This window comes from Vulpes lagopus, chromosome 13 (genome assembly GCF_018345385.1).
Source record: "Vulpes lagopus strain Blue_001 chromosome 13, ASM1834538v1, whole genome shotgun sequence".
NCBI lineage: Eukaryota > Metazoa > Chordata > Mammalia > Carnivora > Canidae > Vulpes > Vulpes lagopus.
Genome location: NC_054836.1, coordinates 5,506,642 through 5,523,115, shown reverse-complemented (window position 1 = coordinate 5,523,115; position 16,474 = coordinate 5,506,642). Strand labels below are relative to the sequence as shown.

The 16,474-nt window shown below is 48.1% G+C and overlaps 1 long non-coding RNA gene across 1 annotated transcript in view; it reads left to right on the top strand.

Annotated features, from left to right (window-relative positions):
* The window catches only part of LOC121474710, a 141,070-nt gene that overhangs the window by 121,477 nt on the left and 3,119 nt on the right, over positions 1 to 16,474 (top strand). The window contains exon 8 of the long non-coding RNA XR_005983485.1: positions 6,849 to 7,115. This is a non-coding gene — a long non-coding RNA (uncharacterized LOC121474710). The remainder of the gene's footprint in view (positions 1 to 6,848; positions 7,116 to 16,474) is intronic.

The following is a 16,474-nucleotide window of genomic DNA, read 5'->3' as shown; positions in this document are numbered from 1 at the left end:
CTTTGTTTTATTTTTGGAAATGAATAGGAGCTTGTTAATGTTGTACCTTCCAGTAAACTCAGGCCTGCTGTCAGGACCCCAAAATCTGTTGTCCCATGATATTATTGCTAAGTTGGCTGCACAGTGCCTCATCAGGGAAAGCTGCTTTTCCACAGTGAGGCACGGAGGCCCTGTGTGCTCTGCTCTCATCTCTTGGTATTCCCCCCAACTTTACCCCTATTCTGTGGTCTCTGGACCAGCCAAATGAAGCTGGTCATGCTTGCCCTTTACACAGAAGCTTTCTTTCACTCTGTTCTTAGCCAATCACTACTCTTCCTTTCAGGTGAATCCTCCTCCAGGTCCTCCAGGTAGCCTCCCCTGACTGCTCAGGACCTGCATGCTTCCCCAGAATGCTGTGCTTACTCTTTGTGCATGTATCATACTAGGCTCCAACTTCTGTCTCTTGTCTGTCTTCCCTGGTTTGCACTGACACCGTGAGAGCCTGGATTAGTACTATTTACTTTTGGATAAACACCCTGACACACAAGACAGTGCCTGACAGTGGCAGACATTGAACAAGTGTTGGAATGAGAGAGAGGTAGAAACGACATACTTGATGACAATGGAAAATAATTCATGCAGGATCTCATATTTGCAGATTATAAGGTACTTTCATATACATGACATTAATGAATCCTAACAGCAACTCTCGGAAGTCAGTTTCTTGATTCTCTATTGTACTAACCTGGAAACATCTGCTTGCCCCGGTGCCTGTACATGGTTAGTATAGTAATCCCCACTTACCTGCTGGGGGAATGTGTTCTAGGACCCCGAGAGGATGCCTAAAACCGTGGATAGTACCAAACCCCTAACTACTGTGTTTTTTTCCTGTACATACAAAGCTATGATAAACTTTATAAATTAGACTCAGGAAGAGATTAACAACAGTAACTAACAATAAGTTAGAATAATTATAATAATATACTATAATAAAAGTTAGTTAAATGCTGTTTTTATCTCAAAATACCTTATTGTGGGCCCCTGGGTAGCTCAGTCAGTTAAGCATCTCAGATCATGATCTCTGGGTCCGGGGATCCAGCCCCTCATTGTCAGGCTCCCTGCTCGGTGGGGAGTCTGCCTCTCCCTTGGCTCCTCTTGCTCTCTCCCTCTCTCTCTCCCCCCCACTCCCAATAAATAAGATCCTTAAAAAAATATCTTTACTGCACTCACCCTTCTTGCAATGATGTGAGACGATAAAATGGATTTGTGGTGAGATGCTGTGGGGTGAATGACATAGGCGCTGGTGACATAGCCTTCAGCTGTCATTGACCTTGTGATGATAAGTCAGAAGGAAGATCATCAGCTTCCAGACTGTGGGTGACCATGGGTCACTGAGACCATGGGTAGCTGGAAAGTGAAACCATGGAGAAGGGTGAGGACTACCGGATTTCAGCCTTGGTCTTCTGACCCCAGATCTTACACTCTAATGTACCGTGTGAATATCTCGAGGCCAGCCAGTAACACAGGTGTTAGAGTCTTTAACAAAAACAGTGTCTTTCTTGTCCTAACCAGCAAGATCCAGAGGGAGAATCAACAGACTTTCACTTCTCTCCTTCCACCCCGTGACATCCTTCTACCTTCCCAATGAGAGCCTCACACTGACATGTGATGGATTCTTTCCAAGTGTCAAGGTGCTGACAGTGAATCTTGTGTTTGTATTCAGACCAGGCTGGCTGCAGCCCTTCTTCCCCTTGGGGTTGGAGCTTTGTGGAAAAGTGGAGAGAGCTGGGGGAGTTCAGGTGAAGTCCCTGAGCGAGCGAGCGAGCGAGCGTGTTGAATATGTAAGCTTGTGGTGTGTTGGGGAGTGAGAAATAAGGGTGAGATGTGTGTGTTCCCCGGGGAAGCGAGAAAGTGAGCCCCAGAGGATGTGAGTGGGGGGCTGGTGGGATTGGCAAGGAAGATGTTGCTGGCTGGAGGGGCGGTATCATTGAACAGATCCTAATAATAGATTGGGGTGCTTTCCACAGGCCTGCAGGGGAGCAGAGTGGAAACAGGGAAGCTGGCAGCATCTGTGGACACACAGAGCTAGATGTGAATGACTTACCTGGGATGCAGGGCCTGTGTCATCACCACAGGCAGGGAGCCCCAGCAATAGTGTGTGCTCAGAGGAGGGGGAGAGAGAGATTGTGGGCAGCATTTCCTAAGCTATAAAATTCGGGATTTCGTCTTCAACCCTGCTCTGTTCTAGGTATTCCCGGTGCTGTCACCAAGGGAGGAATTTTCTATTTTTTAAAGATTTTATTTGTTCATATGAGACAGAGAGAGGCAGAGACACAGGCAGAGGGAGAAGCAGGCTCCATGCAGGGAGCCCAATGTGGGACTCGATCCTGGGACTCCGGGATCACACCCTGGGCTGAAGGCAGATGCTCAACCACTGAGCCACCCAGGTGCCCCCAGGGAGGAATTTTTAATTTCATAGGTTAATTTTGCCACCACAGTTGAACATTAGGCCAAGTTCATAAATCCTTTCAGCAGTTGTTTGGGAGTGTCAGTTGTGAACTTCTCCTTTTAGACCTGGTTATTTGCAGTCAGATATACTAGCATTCATTATGGTTTTATTGGGTGAGGGAGAGAGGAAGGTCAGAGGCAGATGGAGATGTGGTTAGAGGCACCTCCTATAGGTCATTCAGAGATCAGAGCAGCTCAGGGAGGTCAGAAGAGGCTGGTGTCATTGTTCATTCTCTCATCAAAGCTTTCGTGAGCTTCTACAGTGTGCCAGTCACCGATTGGCACCCATATGACGATGATGGTGGTGGTGGTAGTGATTAAAAAAATAAGTGTGATCTCTGTCATCATGGAGGCTAAGGAAGTGCCCAGAAGAGCAGTCCAGTTAAAAAAAAAAAAAAAAAACCACAGGCAGCCCGGGTGGCTCAGCAGTTTAGCACTGCCTTCAGCCCAGGGCCTGATCCTGGAGACCCCGGATCGAGTCCCACGTCGGGCTCCCAGCATGGAGCCTGCTTCTCCCTCCTCCTGTGTCTCTACCTCTCTCAAATAAATAAATAAATACTCAGGCTACATGCTGTGAGGGAAAAGGTGCTCCGAGATGAAAGGGGGCTTCGTTTTGAGCAGTTCTCTGAGGAGGTAATTTCTAAGGTGAGTGGGAGCCAAAGGTTGAGAAAGGAGTGGGTGGAGGAGTTGGGGGTGAAGGTTCCAAGCGTGGAGGACAGCATGTGTAAGAGGCTCTGGAGTGGGGACATGTTTGGCCTTTGAGGATGAGGACTGGTGTGGCCCAGGATGAGGGTGGGCAAGGCCAGCAGGTATGGCCCCTCGGAGGCTTTGGGTTTATTCGGCTGCTGCTCTGGAAGGCGTCCATCTCAGAAGTCTCCTGGGGTCTCTTCATAACCCTGTGAGTGTCCCCAGCCCAGGGCATCCCTCAGGCTCTTAGGAAAGCACCCCCCACCAAAAAAAAGGGAAAGCCCTCACCCCAAGAGACTGCTTGCTGCTCTCCTCTTCCTGTTAATGTCACTTGTCAAGGAGAATAAACAAAAACGTAATAGTGAAAGCAGATTTTAGTGAACTTGAAACCAGGAGTCATTTCAGGTGCTAAAAAGCATGAAAAATAGGCCCACAGGACCATAAAATGACTTTAAATGGATGGGGTGAGCTCTACCATGGCTCCCACATGCAGGTCTTGTGGGTTAAAGACCTGGATGGTGAGCATGGCAGGGAAGTAGGAGTAAAGAACACAATGTTGGCTCTTCTGAAAGTGAAACCTGCAGAGCTGGCCCCCCACAATTCTGGGGAAGGTCGTCCCCTGCATTCAATGAACCTGCTTCCTCTGGGATGGTCACGGGGCCCTCTTTCTAATTTTAAACTTCTGCAAGTTTGGGGATCCCAAGGGAGCATCTGGGTGGCCTCAGGGCCTGCCTGCCTCTCATGAGCCCATCACCCCTCTCCTGCTGCAAAGCTGCCTCCCCCCAGGGCCTCCGTTTGCCTGTGATGCCCACCTGTGACATGGGTGGGGGGGGCAGGGGACAAGCAAGCAAGGCTCCTTCCCTCTGGCCCCGTGTGCTCTGTGAACCACCTCTGCCTCTGGTTTAGAGAAATGAACTTTGAACTTTTTAGGGTGGGGGCTAGAAGGAAGAGAGTGCTGGAACGTGTTGTGTAAACACTGTGGTTCTGATCTTTCTAATCTTTTACTACCTGTAGGGACAGGTGGATGCAGCGAAGCTGCTGGCAGGAAAAGCTGATTTTTTTTTTCAAGGCTATGGGTTATGCAATAGAGCAGGATATCTTTGAAGCTGCAGGAGGAGGTCAGAGCACCTTGTCCACAGGCATATTACGCACAAGTTTTCCTTTATAAGATTTAATTTGCTTGAGTATTGTTAGGAATTTCGGTGCCAGCAATTTATGTATTTATTTATTTTTTTCGGTGCCAGCAATTTAGTTGGATCTCTGGAGTGAGTTGTTCTCACCAGTCCAGAGTGAAAGTAATCAATCCTTTTTTTTAAGGAAAAAAAAAAGAACTCTATTTTCCAAGCGTTCTGGAGATGCCAATCTGAAGCAGTTCTTTCCAACAGCTGTTTTTGAGTAGGACATTGCTATGTCATAGTCTATAACCTCATGCTTACATCTGAGAATATTCACTGTGTCCAGAAGTGGAGGTAGACGGCGGTTTAGCAGGTTCTGTGGACCAGGCGATGCTGAGCTTGCGTCTGGGACAGTGACCAGACAGATGAAAGGAGAAGTAAGAGATATTTTTAGTGCATCAGGGCTGCTTGGAAACACTGGTTCCTGCTGTGCCCCCCCTCCCAGCCCCCAAGTAATTCCAGCAGGGTGTTCAGTGGTAAGTGCATCTGCTCTAATTTAGAATATAACGCATTTCGCTTCCATATTCTACTTCAGAATATTCATGAGGGCTGGTGGGTTGCTAACTTGACAAAGGAGTAGCTTTGACACCCACACTATGGGCTTGGTTTTTAGGGTCCCTCCATGCAGCCCGAATGTGTGATGTTACTGCAGACGGCCTCCAGGGGGGCTCCCCGTGTCCTTCTGTGACCTGGAGACCACCCCCCCTGCCTCAGAAGAGGAGTTTTCCCTGGAAGTTGGCGCCTGAGGACCCGGTTTGCTCTGTTTCTTTTCCTGTGAGGCGATTCAAGCAGGTGTTACAGTTCTGATGTTGAGAACAGCGTGACCTCTGCGATTAGGTTCTTCTCGCTTATGGTGTGCTGATTTAAACCACTGGCAATGTTAAGTCAACTAAAAACCTCAGTGAGGGGTGCCTGGGTGGCTCAGCGGTTTGGTGCCTGCCTTTGCCCCAGGGCGTGATCCTGGAGTCCCAGGATCAAGTCCCACATCGGGCTCCCGGCACGGAGCCTGCTTTTTCCTCTGTCTTTCTCTCTCTGTGTCTCTCATGAATAAATAAATAGTCTTTTTTAAAAAAAAAAAAAAAAAACACCTCAGTGAGGCTATAAATTGTACAGCTTAAGGGGAGTTAATGGAAGGAATCCTGTCTGGGGTGGAGGGACCCTCTCCAGAATCCCTTTGAAGACCACAGGGCCTTAAGTGTGAGTCGATTTCCGTACGAGGGAAGGCTTCTCTTAGGGAGCTTCTACTTGGCTGGCGCGTGTTTTGATTGAGGCTCTGTCTGTCTGTCCTGGCTATCGAGCATAGAAGAAACAGCATGTGAAGGAAGCACTGGGGTTGGGACTAGGAGGCCAGAGTGTGGCCTCGTCCTCCCACACCTCACATCCATCCTACCCTCAGTGCCCCTTGTGGTTGTGCAGGTTACCTGGCCTCACTCTGCCCACTGACAAGGTGAGGCAGCAGGCTGCTGGGTCTGAATCCCGGCTCTGCCACTTACTAGCTGCGTGCCTCTGGGCGCCTGCAGTTACTGAATGTCTCCGTGCCTCGGTTTCCTCACCCACAAATTGAGAATGGTCATAGTACCCATCTCACAGGGCCACTGCGAGGATTCGAACGGGTAGTAAGTGAAATGCCCGGAAGGCACTGCAGAGTGACACCGTGCTCCAGGTTAGGGAATCTACGGCTCTGTCTCCCGGTGCTTCAGGCTGTTCTGCTCCTGAGCGGCAGGTGCTAAGTGGCCGACACGTTCACAGGAGAGCCAGTCAGAGCAAAGGATGGACCAGGGAAGCTGAAGGGGCAGGCGGCCCCCAGTGCCCTTTGGCTGTGGAGCAGTGCTCAGGCTGGCACCTCATCATGCGCCCTGCCTCCATCCGCCTGATGCTGAGACAGCAGTCCTCACTTCAGCAGAACAAGTGGCTGCCCTCGGCCCCACATGGAACACATGCCCTGACACTGCCCTCAGGTAATCTCCACGCGGTGGGGACCAGGGGCCTCAGGTAGGCGGCGGTGCTGACATGGAGACGTTGGCCCTCCACGCTTGCTGAGGTCCCCAGGCAGCATTCGCCAGTTTTCCTGCCGTCTCGGGTTTTGTCGGACTTAGTCATGGTGGCCAAGCTCTTCACTGGCTGGTTCTCCTGGATGAAAACCCTTTCATTGAAACTTCTCATCCTACACTGTTTAGATGCTCAGCACACTTCTCTGAGGACTCAGCTGGCCATCCTTACAATAGCCCACTGAGAGGCAAGAAGAGGTTTTCATGCTGCTCCCCCCAAATCAGTTGATATGTCATGGCTTCTGCCATGAAAGGTTTTCAGAAGGAGGAAAGTGTGTCTAGGGGGCAAGCGTACAAAGCTTGTCTTGTGGCTCCCTTCCAGAATGTACTTAGTGGTTCTGCCTGGCGTGGCAGAGAGCCCTATTCTCTTTTCAGTTTGGGTGGCTCCATATAAATCTTCCACTAAAAAGGACACTTTTTTAAAAAGATTTTATTTATTCGTTTGAAACAGGTACAGAGAGAGAAAGAGTGTGAGCAGAGGGAGAGGGAGAAGCGACTCCCCTCTGAACCGGGTACCCAGCAAGGGGCCCCATCCCAGGATATAAGAATCATGACCTGAGCCAAAAGCAGACGCTTCAACCATCTGAGCCACCCAGGCACCTCTGAGAATGATGTCTTTAAAGGCTGCTGCCCAGGCAAGAGAAGGTCCTTCTGCTGCCCTGCTGGAGGCGTGGGGACTCGCAAAGCAGCATTACAAATCTGAGGGAGTGCTAACCAGGTGAGCAGTCTGGGGATAGAAAGACAAGATGAGGGCAGTAAAGTGCTGATTGTCTTCAAGCCACAAACCTGGTACTTTGTCAGGTCTTCAGGGGGGCAAAGAGAAACCACCCTCAGTAGCTGATGTCTTAAATTTACTTCACAGTAATGATAAATATTCTTTATTACTTGAAATTGTTACTCCAGAAAGCCTTAAAAAAGGGCCAGCCACTTCTGTCTGTTCCCTGTGTTTTTGGCAAACCCACGGGGTGGGGAGGTTGGGGGGGTGAATAGCTGTGTGTGGCTGCCACCTTGTGGCCAGCACCAGGCAGTGCGTGTGTTACCTGTTGCCGGACCCCGTGTGAAATGCATCAATTGTAAAGGTCCTTCGCAAAGACTTCTCAGTCACCTTTTCCCTACCTGTGTTTCATCTCTAGGGCGTAACCATTCTGCTTCTGTCATATCTATATGTTGTCCTGTCTTTGACTCCAGTGGGGTCACTACCTTCAGGCTCCAGACCAATGATATTGCTGTAATGGAAATCTGATGGTCCTTCTCTTATTTAAAGCCTTTTAATGGTTCCTCCTTTTCTAGGTTTCCAGCACATCTCCCAGAAGATCCTCGAGCCCAGTTCCTTTGCCCCGGGGCTGCATCTTTACATGTGCTCTTCTCTCTTCCTCTTTTGTTTAACTGTTAACACCTGCTCATTCTGAAGATCCATCTCCTCTTTCACCTCCTTTGGGAAACCCTCTGCCCTATAGTAGATACTGGACTTTCATCTCCGTACCACGGTATTTGGCATAGAACTGTTACTCCCTGGCTGTTAGAAATAAAGGGAAGGGGAAGAAAAGCAGGCGAAGACCCCAAATCCTCAAGTGTTCCCCTTAGGTGTGATGGAGCTCGGGAACAATGAAGTTAAGCCCAAGGGTCCCCAGAGCAAAGGCCCTCGTATCTGAGCAGATGGTTGAGAAACTCTCACCTCAGTAAGCAAAACCTCTTAATAACCTCTGCTTGTACTGTTCTCTGTCTCCATTAGCCCATCCTCCTTCCAGAGTAATCTCTTCTGAGTATGCTTCAATCCCATCATTTCCCTACTCAAAACTCTTCTATACGAGAGTTCCAGATTCCTCAGCGTGGCAGTCCAGGACCTCCTGGCATGACCCCACCTCACCTATATCTCATGCCTCTTCTTACATGTGCTCTAAGGACCATCTGAATTCTAGGACTCAAGAATTATTTGCTGATAGATTTGATGACTTATATGACAAGCAATATGGCAAAAGCACATCCTAAAATTTCAGTTAAGACATATGTAATTGCAGGTCTGTGGGTCTAAGCAGCTGTGCTGTGCTAGTTACTTTGATGGTTCTTTTTTGAACCATCACAAAAGAAGATATGGTTGTATGCCTGTGAAAACCTGATAGTCCAGGAGAAAAGAGAAGACAAAAAAAAGGTAGGAGACGTTAAGGAACAAGATAGCAGAAATGAACATGTCACAGGGTGCTGTGTGATTAATTGCCAAATGAGTGGCGCAAGAATGCGGTGGTGATGAAACAAGGTAGTGAATGTGAAGGTGCCTCTTTGCTGTAAAATCCCCAGTTCCAAGCAGTGCTGCTGTCTGCCCCTCTCTCACTCGGAGGTAACTCAGCTGTCACACTTCACTCATCTAGCCACTCAGCCGTGCGGAGTTCTTGCGTGGGAGAGCCCTGGTCCACCCCCCCCCCCAGGCTCATGGGCCCCCCAACCTTGAACCCCATGCTGCAGTGATGCTGAGGAAAAGGTACCACGTGTGGTTCTTTCCTCCTCATCTCCCTTCCTTGTCGGACCCCTTCTTCCTTTAAAACTCTACCCTTCCTGGGGCACCTAGGTGGGTCAGATGGTTCAGCATCTGCCTGCGGCCCAAGTCATGATCCCTGGGTCCTGCGATGGAGCCCCGCATCAGGCTCCCTGCTCAGCGGGGAGCTTGCTTCTCCTGCTTCTACTGCTACTTGTGCTGTTTCTCAAATGAATACAAATGAATACATAAAAAATCTTTAAAAACAAAAACAAAAAACTCTACTCCTCCTTTAAGAGTCAACCTAGAGTTCTTCAGTAGAGCATCCTCAGGCACAGCAGGCAGACCTGCCGAGCCTCCTCGCTCCCTTGTCTCCCATGGCTCCCCACATGTGCCCAAGGGCACTTGCCCATTTCTCTCATCCTCTGAGGGATGGAAGGCTCCTCCTGCCACAAGCACTGTGTTTTTTTCCTTGGTGCTGCAAGCACTGACACAGCATCTAACATGGCGTATGTGTCCCTTAAATGTTTGATATGGAGTAGCTTACCATGTTACAAGACTCAGTAAATGTCAGCTGACTTTACACCATTAAGGCAAGAAAGTTGAGTGCAGAAGAGGGTGCCCTGACAGGGTGGTCCAGGAAGGCTCCTTAGGACAAGTGGGAAATACTGAACCGAACACTAAAATGGGCAAAGAGTAAAAAGGAATCCCAGGTGGAGTGCCTCAGTGTCTGTGACTGCTAACAATTCATCTATTTTCTCAAAATAACACCATAGTAAGGGAGCCCCACAAAGCAGGGGAGTGGAGGCAGCTTATTTGGTTGCAGCAGAGGGTTTACCCCAAGGAAGTAGAGAGAGTGCTGAAGGTGGTAGAAAGGCCTCACAGCACTCAGATAACTTGCAGGCAATGGGAGCCATTTATTGCATTTGAAATCCATGGTGACTTAAAATGGTGTTGAAAGTGGGAACTGCCCCATGGCCCTGCCTTCACTTTATATCATGGTGTTGAAGGCCATGTGGAGACTGAGAAATTAGGATCCAGGCATGAAGCCCTTTACTATTTATTTAATGCTCAACTGTGAGGGGGGCAGATCTTTTGTAAAAAGTTTCTCCTTCTGGCACTGCCCTTGACCTGGCTCTGAGCTGTTGATCCTTTGGGTCCATTCAGCTCTACCCTGCTCCTCTACCCTCGTGACTGGTAATGACCCGGAAGATGGCACCCACGCAGCAGGTGGCCTCCAGAGCTGAGTCACCACCCTGGGAACGGTGCCCTGTGGAGGCCAGCTTGGACAAACCGGCAACGCTCCACCTTGCCCGGCTCTGGAAGGGCTCTCAGTGAGGCAGCGAGAGCAAAAGAAAAATGGGCTCCTTGATGCATCTAGTGTATCACTGAGCCCATAAGAAAGTGAAATAAGACCCATTGGAGAACCAAAAAGGAACTTACCTGATGGTAGTCTCTAGCTGGTGTCTTGGGCAAAACACAGGATTTTTCTCACAGTTAACAGCCCGTGGTGGTTTTATTTAAACACACCAAAATTATCCATTTACAGATACCTTTAAAAAATGGAATGGAGAGGATTTTAAAGTGATATTTCAAAATTCTGCTTGAGCTTATGAATTAAGAGAGCTTAAAAACTAAAATGGAAAGCTATGTAAGCTGTCAATATTCTAGGAAATGATCAAATGAGATGTAGGGTTTGTTTTTTTACATTTTTATTATTCATAGATACTCTGATGGATGTTGTTTTCTAAATTTATTTCATTCCCAGGGAGATAAAAACGTACTGTTGTTCTTGAAAGGAGGTTTTATTTATTTAAAAAAAAAAAAAAAAGAAGAAAAGGTCTGGCTTGTTTACTACACCAATGAATAGAGATGACCTCAGTCAAAAAAAAAAAAAAAAAAAACACGTTAACTCTAATATCTCTCCTTGCCAGCAGAATAAGCACTTATCGAGTGGCAAAAGAAGTACAGGTCTGCCTACCTAGTCATCATTTCAGCTAATCAGGATTTTCCAAAAAACAAAAGTAAAAAGCTCTCTACATTTTCACAACCGAGCAATGATTCTTAGGAAATACTACCCGCTTACTCAGTTCCTATAAGGGCCATTAAAAAAGTCTGGTGACAATTAGTCAGTTGCCTGATTGCAAATGTACGTGCTTAACTGCTTGTCACCACTGTGAGCTTTCAAGCTTACAGAAAGTGGCATCATATTGATCACTTTTGGGGTATGGGATTTTTTTTTTTTTTACTTTACTCCTCATGTGCCTGGTTAATTCTCTGTAGCTAAGTGTCTCTAATGACAAAAACCTAACCTTGTCTTTTCCTGAGCAGATTGTCCTGAGTTTCTGGGTGGTATGCACATGCCCTGTGACCTCCCTGGGGCCCACACAGATAGAGCTCACGGTTTCCTCCTTTATTCTTGTTTACTTCCCATGAATCCTGAATGTATAAAAAAATAGCCATGGAAATATATGGAATAGTAAAGGCTTCCCTAGTTTTCTTGTAGGGCAGAAGAATTGATGTGGGTTCTACTAGAAACCAGAACTCTATGCTGATCCCTACAACCTTTGTGATTTCAGATCGATAAAGGCTGAACCCAAAAGCATTTGGAGGTTAGAGGTCCATTGGTTGTACTAGAATCCATTTCAGTCAAGAGAATTAGCCTAGTCTCACTGGGTTTGGAGTGCAGTTTGGGGAAAGAGGATTTTTTTAAGGAGAGAAGTTTTTATTCTCTGACCCACACGGGGTGGGAGGACTCCCCTGCTTTTGGATAAAGGTTGCAAAAAGCCAATCAGGTGAACATGCAGAGAAGTAAATGAGCATTCGGTACCGAGATACATATGCCCAGCCTTTCAGAAGGTTGTGTCAGTAGGACTAGTGTGATAGCAGGAAGCATCAAAGCCATTAGAAGGTAACGGGCAGCACTTGGGCGATGACGAGTTAAAAAGGCAGAGACATCCAGTAAGTGAGTTCCCGCCTGGGCACGGATTTGTTTATCCTGCCCTTTAGAAGTCCCAGCCAACATTCTTAATGGCTTTGAATGATTCAGAATGTTTCTCTCTCTCCACATACACGGGCTAATGACTGAAACTCCTTTAGGTGAGATCCAGAGCAGAAACCAGCCTTACACTTAATGTCGTATTTTAGAATCCTCTTATTTTAGAGCAAAGGGCAAATGATCAAATGCAGCTTTTCTGTTTCAGAGAGAAGAACCGATGCAGGAACTTTGGTCTGCTGGAGGCCACAGAGACGAAGGAAAGGCCAGTCCATGTCCGGCCTCCTTCCTCTGGCTACGCCAGCCCTCGTCCAAGCCTTGGGAGGAGGCTCCCGCATGCCTAGGGCCTACCAGCCAGGAGAGGCCACTTGCCCTTTGAGGAATGTTTAGAAAACTACTTAGGTCAGAACAGAGAACTTCATTTTTTAAAAAAGGAAACAAATCAGTCATTTATTTGTCATTAGCAGCTTTTTCAAAATCTCCTTTGTCAGTGTTGTGAATTTATTAGCTCCTGGGCAGAAATAAGAATAACATTTCTATCTCCTTGCCAAAGTAGGAGACCTGATACACGTCTCTCTCTCTTTCTCTCTTTTTCTTTTTTTGGATGAGAATTAACTTATGCCACACTAGATCTTAATAAAACAAACTTTGAATCCTTCCCACAGGAGAAAGAATTGAGCAATGTTCTAAGAACATGTTGTACTCTTTTGGGCACTAAGTAAATGTAATACTTAGAGGATGCTCTAGGAGCTTGAAAGTGCCTCTTGGTAATAGAGTGAAGGGGGTGCAGTGGGGGAAGAACGGGGCAGAGACACAGGACAGACTGGAGGAGGAAGGCTTTGGAAGAGCAGCTGGCACAGCCTCCTTCTGCCTGGAGGAGGACTGGAGGATGTCTGGAAGCCCACGGGGAAGATTCATTTCCCCAGAAGCCAGGGTGTGAGCCGGTGACCCTGCCAGGGCCTCCCGACACAGGACCAGTCCTATGGACCCCGTGCCACCTGCCGTCGCCATGGGAGCCAGAAAAGCATAGGGCAGGCAGGTCACCCGAGCCCACCTAGGTGCCTAGGAAGAGGATGTTGCCTTTATTTGTAGAAGGGCAACAGCCTGAACCAAGAGATGAGATAATTTATCTTAAGGAGGAAAAGCCAGTCAGAGAGCAGCGACCTGCACCAGATTCCTGGCCACAAGCCCTCTGGGGAGCAGATCCTGAAACGTACCTTTCAGGAGGGTGTCAAGCAGCTGTCACATATTGCTTCATTACATTAGTGGCATGATGATTACAAAACGCAATTTGCCCTAAAAGCGTAAACTAAAAGATGTCATAGGGGAAGCATCTCTCAACAAGATCTTTGCATAGAAGGAAGTCCTAGTAACAGCAGGGGCCACTCCTTCTGTCCTCCTGGCCCTTGAAGACAACGTGGAAGAAAAATCATCCTTTGTTTAGCTTCTAGCAGATAAATAACCACACTTTGTCCTCTCATCACTGTACTGTCTTCATTGTTAAGGTAGACAGTTGATTTCGTACGGAGCTAGGCAGGAGAAGTGTTTGGCTCTGCTGGATGCCCTGTGTCCATGTGGCCTTCCCTGGGGACTGCGTCACATGTGAGGACATTAGCACACCTTGGCACCTGCCTGAGTGACGTGGAGAGGCATGCGGGTAGTGCTTTAACTTAAATCTACCTTGGATTTTTTTTTCTTGTTATATTTATGTGTACTTTAAAAAATTATCATGTAGCAAGTGTTTGAAATTTAAGCTGTGGGTAAAATTTTCCTAACAGAGAATTACCCAGGAAGCTGGAAAAATGGAATAGAAAGCAACTTGTCTTGTTTTCTTAAGACTTTGATGTTCGCTTTGGCTTAGCATGCCCTTTACCCACCCTTGCTGGTTCTTAACGTGGGGTGGTGCTGTATTCAGAGCCTTCTTCCATGAGGCAAGGCGATGAGGACTGGGGACAGTGTGTGAGAGCCCCTCCTCCCTGCTGGTGTTCTCCGCCAGTCTGGTGATGTCCTGGTGAACATCAGCCCTGGTGGGCACTAGTCCTGGTGGGCGCTGGTCATGGTGAACATCAGCCCTGGTGGCCACTGCTCCTGTTGGACGTATGGAACTATCTCAGCTGTGCATGTGAAAGTCACGCCTGTACTTTACCTCAGCATGTGTGTGGTTCAGCATCTCAGGACACAGTTATCTTCCTCTGGCCTTCTAGAGGCTTGGAGTGAGGGACCGGGACTCCTGTCCTCCTGAAAGGCATTTTACAGGGAATTCAGTCTGTTCTGTCCCCAGGTGAAACTGCATTCCAGACAAATGGGTGCTTGGATACCCCTTTTGCTAAGGCATCCTGGAAGGAGGCCCCCAGCCTCTCAAAGAAACCCACAGGCAATGACCACCCCATTTCTTCTTGCCCGTTCCTCTGTGGAGATGGAGAATGGGAGGCCCCCAGGGCCCACAGTTCCTCTCTCCTGGAGTTTCTCTCTCCTGGTACCTATTCCGTTGTCTTGATACCACCTGTTTACTTGTCTACACCCATGCCAACCTGCCAGCTACCCGAGGATTAGTGCCCAGTCCTCCCTTTACGTCTCCGGTGTCGTGCTCCCCACATGCTTGGTCTTAACAGATATCCGTTCTTCCTGCTCGTCATACATTTCATGTTTTTTCTCATCTTGTTCCATCCCTGATCCCAAAACTCTCACCCCGTGTGAGTGCCAGGGGGCCGGGGCCAGGGTGGGTGGGAGGCTATATCTGTGAGTGCACCATCTCTCTGTCCTTCTGCAGGCCAGCATTCTCTCAAGTCCCTTGTAGTCTCACTCCCCCAAGTCCCCCTGCCAAATGGCAGTGGCTTCCCCATCCTCACTGATCATCACCTCCGTGCTGTGTTTAACACGATGTACTGTCCCCTCCTGAAAGCCTCCCTTTTGTTCACCTGCTCAGGCCACCCTGCAGAGCTCCGCTGAGGCCCCTGGACCAGTCACTCCTGTAATCCTAAATGACCCTTGTCATCTCTGTCTATATGACATACTTCAGAATGCATTTGTCCCTAGGCTTAGACTTCCTTCCACAGTTAAAGGTCACGGACAAGTGTAGTCACATCATCTAACTACGTATTTTCCTAGCGGTGTCTAGCTCAGCGCTTGGGCTCTTGGGGGCCATCAGTGAATGCCAATTAATTGATTTTAATGGATCTGTCTTTATCAGTAATGTTCAGCAGGGATTTGGGGCTCCGCAGCATTGCTGTGGCTGGGCCTTCTGTGAAGGACATAACTGTCCCAGTGTGACACTCCACTCCCATACGGAGCTGTCATCATCTGTTGATAGGTTTACTTACACCAGACTCATCTGCCTTGTTTGCACACATACCCTCTGAGCCTCATACAGCTCCTCCATCGTCAACTCCATGTGTCAGTGATGCAGGAATAGGCAGATGGACAGGTTGCAGGATCCTCATCCCAGTTTCAGGTTGTATGTCTTTTCCCAGACTCCTGAATCCCTGTTGTGACATCCTTGGTTTACATGCTGTCCTCTCTCCTGAGAGAAGCCCCTAGCCCCACAGCCTCTATGTACTAATGTCCAATGTTAGGGTTAGTCTTCCACCTTTGGAAGTTTGATCCAAGGTGTTAGATGTGCTATGGGGATAGCAGGAGAATGTGGGGCTTGGGAGTGGGAGTGGGGTTCACATGTATTGAAGATCTACATACCTTTTGTTTTATTTAAGTTATATTTTCACAAATAATGAAGCTCAGAAAGGGATAAATTGCTTGCTCAAACTGTGTAACAGGTTGACTGAGGCAAAATTTGAATTCAGGTCTTTCTGGTCCCCAACCTTACACTGCTCACTTCTGTTTCCAGTTTAAATGTGCAGTCACTTCATTGCACTTGACATTAAAAAGGCAACGTGTAAGCTCATTAACTCAGACAAGCAGGGACTAGTGAGGAAAGGCAAAGGTAGGGAAATGATATTTATTGGTAGTTTTGATTCTAGGCAGGGATTGATAGAGGTCTGCTTCTAAGACCTAAAATGTCCAGGGGGATGACCCCTATGGGAGTTCTCTGTGACCAAGGCTGTCCTGTTGAGAAGGCAGGTTGACCCTTGACTCCCTTTCCAGAAAGCTGCTGAAATCCCAGTGGTGAAGCACACTCGTTGGCTGTCGCACTCCCCTGTGGGGAGAGGTTTGGTACAGGCCTTAGCCTTGCACTTAGATTAGTACCACCAAAGGCTCCTATGTGGCTTAGTTGGCTAAGCGCTGGTCTTCGGCTCAGGTCATGATCCCAGGGTCCTGAGATCAAGCCTGCATCAGGCTCTCTGCTCAGCGGGGAGTCTGCTTCTCCCTCTTCCTCTGCCCCTCCCCCCCTGCTTATGTGTGCTCTGCGTGCTCTCTCTCTCTCTCTCCCCCTCTCCCTCTCTCTCCTTCTCTCAAAATAAGTAAATAAAAATCTTTAAGAAAAAAAAAAACACCCATGAGCCACTGTGGAAAGCACAGATTCAGTGCTCGTAAGGGGAGGCAGGGGTGCTAGTGGGAAGCTGAACATGGATTTGTCAAACTCCTATCCTCAGAGCTGGAGAAGCCTTACCAATAACTCATACAGTATTCTTAACCAGACCTTTTTGTGTTCTGGTCT